Source organism: Papaver somniferum, chromosome 3, assembly GCF_003573695.1.
Source record: "Papaver somniferum cultivar HN1 chromosome 3, ASM357369v1, whole genome shotgun sequence".
NCBI lineage: Eukaryota > Viridiplantae > Streptophyta > Magnoliopsida > Ranunculales > Papaveraceae > Papaver > Papaver somniferum.
In genome coordinates this window covers 102537512-102546145 of record NC_039360.1, presented here as the reverse complement: position 1 = coordinate 102546145, position 8634 = coordinate 102537512, and positions in this window count along the sequence as shown.

The following is an 8634-nucleotide window of genomic DNA, read 5'->3' as shown; positions in this document are numbered from 1 at the left end:
ACATGTCGATCGCAAGCTTCGTTTTCTTCTTCTGGTGCTCTTCACGTAGATGCAGGTCTGCGTTTCCCTCTACGGGTAATATGGCTTGAGATATTTTGCATTCCATGGGTGTTTGAGGATCTCCCCTTTTAGGTTGCGCAGATAATAAGACCCATTTCCTGCAACATCATGTATGACGAAGGGTCCCCCCCATGTTGGTGCTAATTTTCCCCACTTCTTTTCTCGTTGGTATTGGGGAATGGTCCTCAGCACATACTGCCCTTCTACGAAATTTCTAAGCTTAACCCTCTTATTATACTCCCTTTCTATTTTTCTTTGATAGTTTTCCATTTTTTGTAGTGGTGCCTCCCTCCTCTCTTCTAGATCATCCAACCTTTCCAACATCATGTCCGCTGTGAGGTTCTTTTCCCATGCTTCAGTCTTCGTAGTTGGCATGATTATTTCTGTTGGGATAATATCTTCGGCTCCATAGGTGAGTAAGAATGGGGATTATCCCGTGGCTGATCTTCGAGTTGTCCTATAAGCCCACAAAACGTTGTGTAGTTGCTCACACCAACACTTCTTGTATCGTCCAACTGCTTTTTGAGGATGAGTGCGAGGGTTTTGTTTGTGGATTCTGCCTAACCATTGCTTTGAGGGTAAATTGGTGTTGACTTGTTCTTTCGAATTTTGAAAGTATCGAAGAGTAAGTCGATGTTTTTTCCCTGGAATTGCTTGCCATTGTCAGATACAATCTCAACTGGTATGCCAAACCTGCAAATGATGTTTTGAAAAATGAATGTGAAGACATCTGCGTCTCGAATGCTTGCCAGGGCTTTAGCCTCTACCCATTTGCTGAAATAGTCCGTGGCCACTATCAAGAATCTTCTCTTCCCTGATCCTTCGATTAGGGGACCCACGATGTCTATGCCCCATTTTGAGAATGGCAAAGGGATGTCTACTGGGTTTAACATTGTTGCTGGTGCGTGGATTTTTTTGGCAAAACGCTGGCATTCTTCACATCTTCGTGACATTCTTGCAGCGTCTCGTATCATTGCTGGCCAGTAATATCCTTGAGATTTCGCCTTATCTGCTAGGGATCTCATTCCGCTGTGATTGCCTGCGTCGCCGCGGTGTATGTCTTTCAAAATCAAATGTCCTTCGGATCTGGATAGGAAACGTAATAATGGTCCGAGAAAAGATTTTTTGTACAAAATTTCTTTTCTCAGATCATATCTTCCTGCCTTTGACTGTATTTTTCTGGCTTTCTTTAGATCTGAGGGTAGAATTCTTTCTTTTAGGAAAAGATGAATCTCAGATATCCAATCTTCTTCTTTGCTGAAGTCTTCATCTTGATCTGCCTTAGCCATGATGTCGTCTTCTTGGAAATCATCCGCGATGAATTCTCCCACGTCATCATCTGCCATATCTTCTTCTGCGTGGTTCCTCTACTTTGCAGCGCAGAGTTCTTGAATATCAATTGAAGGCTCGTAAATCCTGGTTACTTTGATTGCTTTGACGTCCTGGTTTCTGAGCATCGATGATATGTAGGCCAGGGCATCCGCGTGCCTGAGTTCCTTCCTTTCCAGGTGTCGGAATTTGATGTTTGGGATTTGTGATGCCAGTGTTTGCACCAATTCCATCTATGCTGACAATGTTCTTTCATAAACATTATATTGCAACCCTATTTGTCGGATGACCAGCTGTGAATCGCTTGTCAGACGCACGTCAGTTATGCCCATTTCTATTATCAACTGAAGGGCATGCACCACTGCTTCATATTCAACTATGTTGTTGGTATGCCCCTTGAATTCTAACCTGAAAGCATGTATGATCCTGTCTCCTGTTGGGGTGGTGATTACGATGCCTATCCCCCCTTCTTTATTTTTCGACCCATCTACGAAGACTTCCCATTGCCTAGGATTTTTTGGTTCCAAGATGTCTATAGGGTCTTTACCTTCGTCCATCTCTGGTAGTCCTGCTTCCTTTCGTCCTTCGATGATGACTTCTTCGCAGTTATCCAATGGTAAGTCTGCTAGGAAATCTGCTAATACTTGCGACTTCTGAGAGTGCTGTAGTTCATGGATGATATTGAATTGATCTAGGTGAGTATTCCATTTTGCAATTCTGCCTACTTTTCCTGCGTTTTTAAGGACTGCTTCTAGCGGAGTTTTGCATGGGACGCGGACGTAGTGAGTCAAAAAGTAAGTTCTGAGTTTCAGGATTGCCCATACTAACGCCAAGATGAGCTGCTCGATCTTCGTGTAGTTTCTTTCTGCTTCGTTCAGAGTCTTGTTGATGTAATAGATGGGTTGCTCTATCTTCGTGTTGGTTTTAACCAATACTGCGGCTGACTGCATCTTCTGTTGCTGCTATGCATAGTGCCAACACTTCATCAGGGTCTGGTTTTTGTAATATAGGGATCTCAGCCAGGTATTCTTTGACATTTCGAAAAGCTTCCTCTCACTCTGCCGTCCATTCGAATTTGCTTCATTTTTTGAGAATGTTAAAAAAGTGCTTACATCTGTCCGAGGACCTGGATATGAACCTCCCCAGTGCAGCCAGCGAACCATTGAGTTTCTGAACCTCTTTTAAACTCTTTGGGGATGGCATTCTTACGATGACTTCAATTTTAGCGGGATCGACATCAATGCCCCTCTACGTCACCAAATATCGGAGGAACTTTCCGGAAGTGACACTAAAAGTGCACTTCTCTGGGTTTACCTTCATGTTGTGCACTGTCATTGCTTGGAAAATATCTTTTAGGTCTTGGTGATGATATTTGCGCAGCTTGATTTTAACGAGCATATCATCCACATATACTTCCAGCGTACTTCCAATCCATGGTTTGAAAATTGCATCCACCATTCTTTGGTAGGTTGCCCCTGCGTTTCGCTATCCAAAGGGCATTCTTACGTAGCAATAGAGGCCATGTGGTGTATAGAATGTTGTATGTTGTTGATCTTCTTCTGCTAGGAATAATTGATTGTATCCAGAGTATCCATCCATGAATGACATTTCTTCGTATCCTTCAACTGCCTCAACAAGTTGGTCAATGCTTGGCAGTGGATAGCTATCTTTAGGGAAAGCCTTATTGAGGTTGGTGAAGTCGATGAATATCCTTACTCCGCCATTTTTCTTCAGTACGATGACCATGTTAGAGATCCATGTTGGGTACTTAACTTCTTTGATGAATCCTGCGTCCAGTAGTTTTCGGAGTTCCACTTCAACTGCTCGATGGTATTCTGGAGCTACTTTGCGCACCTTCTGCCTAAAGGGGGGGGGGGTACCTGGTTTTATTCGAAGTTCGTGATGAACTAACTTTGGGTCAATTCTCGGCATGTCCCCTAATTTCCAAGCAAAGATGTCCGCGTATTCCTTTAGAAGTTTGATTAACGCGGCTTCTCTTTCTTCATCCATCAAGGTGCCTATTCTGATAATCTTCGGATTTCCCTCAGTACTTATGTTGCTTTCTTTAGCTGCTTCGACAGGCGTAAACGTGGGTTTTGGTTCCCCCAATACAGGAACATTCTTTGATTGCTATTTGGTGTGCTCTCCGTCTTCTTTTGTCGCGGAGGTGCTGGCTTCTGCGCTGCCAGTGGTGCTCACGTTCAGAAGGATTTTTACGGAGATTTCTTCCAGATATGTATCTATGGTTATTTCCTTATTTTTGGCTCTTCGGGACTGGTGGTTTTCTTCCCGCTCGTTATTGATCTGATTCTTTAAGGTCTGACATTCCCGCGCAGTTACTTGGTGTCCTTTAATTTCCATGACTCCCTGGGGTGTTGGGAATCTGAGATATAGATGGTAAGTTGCCGCTACTCCTTTGAGCTTGTGAACCCATCTTATTCCGATGATGGCGTTGTAAGGTGAAGGTGTATCTACAACGCTGAATCGAGTGTCCACTTTCATGGGCCCTGCGTCTACTTGTAAGACAATGTCCCCTAGGGGCTTTGTAGATGCGCCGTTGAATCCGTAGATGGTGTAGTAAGATGACAGCAGTTGCTCGTCGTTGAGTTCCATATGTTTGAACGTGTTATAGAACATGACGTTGACTGAGCTTCCTCCATCGATGAGAATTTTCTTGACATTGCACCCTGCTATTGGGAGTGTGAGGACTAAAGGATCATTATGGTCTTCCATGTCTTCTTCCACATCGTCTGCGTCGAAGGTCATGGGCGCGTCCATCCATTGTTCGTGCTCGTTTACCTCTTTCCCATCGATCTTATAAAGCTCACAATAATCTTCGAATTGTTTTCTTAATCTCTTCCCAATCTGGGCGGTTAGGGATGGTCCTTGAATCTATGAATATGAAATCGTGTTGAGGGTGCGTTGCCTTCTGGTAATTGAACCTGCTTGCCTCTTTTGGTTCTATATTCGTTATCAATCTTCCGTATATATTGCTTTAGGTCTCCTGCGTCGATTAGTTTTTGAATCATTATCTTGAGATTTTTGCACTTTTCTGTTTGATGACCGTTGAAACAGTGGTATTCACAGTATTCCTTGGATTTTTCTGATATAGGAGGTTGCTTTCCCTTGGACCATGGAAAATCGAAGTTCTCCCTCCCTTTGATCTCTCTCAGGATGTGCAAATAACTGGTATTCAGCTTGGTATAGACTTGATATTCAAATTTTCGATCATCTCTTCGTCTATCATCCCTCCGTTCTTTCCTTTCTGCGTTGGGATGCTCTTCTGTGATTCCTCTTTTGGACCCGTTGGCTTGATCCACGGAATTTGTGCTTGTGGGACGTTGAGTATGAGCTCTGGGATTTTTACGCTGAATTTCTTCTAACCTTGCATGCTTTTCTATGATTATCCGGAGATCTCCTTCAGTGGTAGGGATGGTCCCGTGGATCTCCACAAACAAAGGACTCATCCTGTCCATCCCCCATTTGTAGCAGTTGATACTAACCACATGATCTACGTTGCCAATAGCTTGGCAAATCTTGTGCCATCTATCAGTATATTCTCTGATGGTCTCTTTGTAATTCATCTCCAGTGAGAATAGCTTGTCCATGCCGGTATTGACAACCTTGTTGTACATGTATGTTGCTAGAAATTTTTCTGTGAGTTGGTCGTAGGAATCGATGGAGTTTGACGGCAGGTTATCGAACCATGATAACGCGGACCCTTTTAGACTTGATGGGAAGTATCTGCACAGTATGGAGTCTTCATTATCCCAACGGGCCATCATTCGATTATAATATCGAAGATGAGCCGCACGATCAGCTGACCCGTCGTATCAATCGAAAGCAGGAACCGAACATTTCTGCGGTATGGAAGCCCTGGCCAAGTGTGGCGTCAGCGGGGTAGTGTTTGCTTCCTTCATAACTTGCTCTAGTCTTCCGCCTCCCTGCCTAGTTTTTAGCTCCTTGATTTCTGCCAGCATTTCAGCAAGCAGATTTTCCATTGCGATCTGGTGATCTTCACGAATGGTATATTTTGCTCTTAGGAGGGTGGTACCGTCGTAGTAGTCCGAGTTCTCGGGATTGTACTCAGGGTATGATCTTTGGCTGCTCCTTGCTCTTCTTCGGTTCAATGGAATCGGGTTGTTTGCGATCACCATTCTTCTATCTTGATTGGGTGCTACAGCCTTGGAGTTAGCTTCGTCGCGTTGGTTTTCTACCTCTGCGCTATGAATGATTCTTTCCTTGAGTGTTTGGTTCTCTTGTGATAATATCTCCACATCATCTGCGTATGCCTTCTGGTTCTTCCTTAATTATGCCAGCTCGGCCATCATCTGAGCGGAATGATTTGACCCTTGATTTGGTGTTCTTGCCCGCAATCGCTCATCGGCGGATATGGTATGTTCCTCATCCATGATCTGTATTACTGGCTCTGGTGGATCTAACCGTGCACCCCGGGACCCCGACGGTTGTTGTGAGGTTTGACCTGCTATTAGAAGCGGTTGCTTAGTCGGGAAAGGTATGTTTTGTTCGTTGTTTAAGGGCATCCCATAGAGGGGTTGTTGTATTCCTGACTCTGCTACGACTTCCTGATGTTCCTGTAGTTGAGCATTGGTTATTCTGGGAGCTCCAACCTTGGATCCGCCAGCTCTTGACGCTTCTGCTTTGGCTGCCGCGGCATTTACTGCGTTTGCTGTGATGATATTGGAATTGATGGGGGCCGTGCTTTCCGCATTATCCTGCGCCCTATCCGATGCCTTCAGCTTTTCACCTCTCTGCTTACTCCTAGTTACCACTGGGGTCGTCCTTGACATCTCTTTTGACGAAGATTTTGCCTTCACGATATCTTTGCTTTTCTCCATCTTTTAATATTTCCCTGAAAAAGAGAGAAAAAATCACGAAGACAATGGGTCCCACGTGATATCTATTAGAGTTTTGAGTTCTCAAAGGTGTAAAATCTTGAAGATACGAAAGGCACCCATCTATGTAGACGACCGCAGATCCGTTCGAAGTTTTGATTTTCAAGGACGTGAAAACTTAGAAAATGCATGAAAAATCAGATTTACTTAGATAAGCGCGGATCTGCTTATAATTTTAGTTTTCAAAGGTGTGAAAACTTAGAAAATGCATGAAGAATCAGATCTACTTAGATAAACGCAGATCTGCTCATAATTTTGGTTTTTGAAATCATGAAAGGAAAAAACCGTAGTGTTCCATACATCGTTATTTTCAGAAAACGAAGCCTGAAACAAGTCACCGGAGAAGATAAATCTTTTACCGGGATGAATGTCCTGTTTCTAGCGCCAGATTGTGAACACGCAGATCAAAGTCATCTGAGTATTCACAAACAATGCGCGCAGACTCATGAAAATACAATAAATAGGCTGCGCCTGAAGGGAACGGATTGGTTATGTTGAATCCTTGACTCAGAGTTCTAATACTCTTCCTCGTCTCATCAACTACAATCATTGTCCTTAGCTCATACAATAAGATAAATAATGGACGAAGTATAAAATGTACGAACATGATATGCTATAAGTAACGAATTGAATATATAAAGTATATATGTATGAACATAGACGAAACGATTAACTTATATGATTCTCACTCAGATCCCTGTCTCCGGGATTGGGTTTTTCATTATATGGTGGGGATTACCGAAATAGTCGAATGACTTTGAGACTAATATAAGCCTGCGTAGCAGGAGGAACCTCACTTAAACTTTCTCTATTTCTCTGTCTCTCTCCTATTCTCTTCTCAATGTTTTTCCCTTTTTTCCTCCCCTCTTCACTTGGGAGAGAGGGGTATTTATAGGGTGGTTACATGGGGTCCACTTCTGAAGCCCGTTATAACCTTATCCTCTTGTGTCTTGTGCCGCTTACGCATAGGTCTTCGTGTTCTTGGTCTTCTCTGCGTGTTCCGTTTGAATATTCAGTGCTATCTACGCTTCCTCCACAGGCTGACTGACACGTATGCTGTTTGAGGGTATTTAATGCGGGTAGTTGAGATGTCTGTCCGCGGTAGACAGTTGTCCTCTGCACCTGTCTTGTCTGCGTCAGTCTGACTATCCCCAACCGTAGATCTTAGATCTTTCTGGGGATAGGATAAAGTGAATCTCGGGTTATCCTTCAGTGCTTCGCAGTGTTCTAGTGTTTCCGTCTTCCTCGATCCTCTACCGTTGGATCTGATGGGTGGCGACGCTATCTTGATAAGGCGCGTCTCTTGGCTGTCCACGTGTGATATCATATCTTGATGTTCTCAGCCGCATGTCCTCCACGTGTGTCTTTGTGGACACGTGGCGGAAGATGAAATGTGTACCTACATCTATAATGAAGATGAATGAATATCTGGTGATGGTCATGGAGGAAGAGGAGGTGGGGAAGAACGCTGAGAAGAGTTTTTTTTTTCTTTTGTGGGTTTATGTCTCAATTGACATGGGAACTTAACCACGGTACTTGGGCTTTTTCATAACAAATTAGTACTTTGAGTTGGCAAGGTGAAAGATTGAAGAGGATAATCTTTGTGTATCAACAAGAGAAGAAAATCCCCAGTTGATTGATCAAAACAAAAAAAAAAAGAGAAAAAACTGAAATTTAAGAAAAATCTTACATTAGTACTACATGTGCTCATGATACGGTGAAGAATTTGTGTTTTGTCATAACTAACCGCCTTTAACGGAGGAACAGACTTGAAACTTTCCGTTGAAAGGGAAGGAAAAAACATCTGAAACTCAGGTCATCAATACCTGTAGGATCAGAATCTCGCAGAAATAATGCCTTAGCGAAATTATTAACAACACAACACAACAGTGTCGCAGAACAATTTCAGAAATGATATAATAAACAACGTCAGCTAAATCATGAGAAAAATGTGATGGTCCTGCGAAAATTAGAGAGTTTGCGAGATTAACATTTGTAAGGTTGCGAGAATGTCGCAAGCCATATCCGAAAATAAAGGACAAATTAGCTGTCATCCACTATGTAATTCCCTATAAATAGCCGTTCAGTTGTAAAGGAAAGGAGAGAGATCTTTTCTGAGTGGGAAGCAAGTAAATAGGAGAGAGAAAATCTAGAGCAGTGGTTATTCTTGATTCCTTTATCTTTTATTGTAAGATTGTTCAAAGATTCATCAATAAATTAATATTGTTAATCTAAAATGAGTTGAATGTTAATGAAATCTTGTGATGGGTGTAGTGTAGGATTTCTTGCAACTACATAATGGCGCTAGAAACAGGGAGGCTGAAGATTG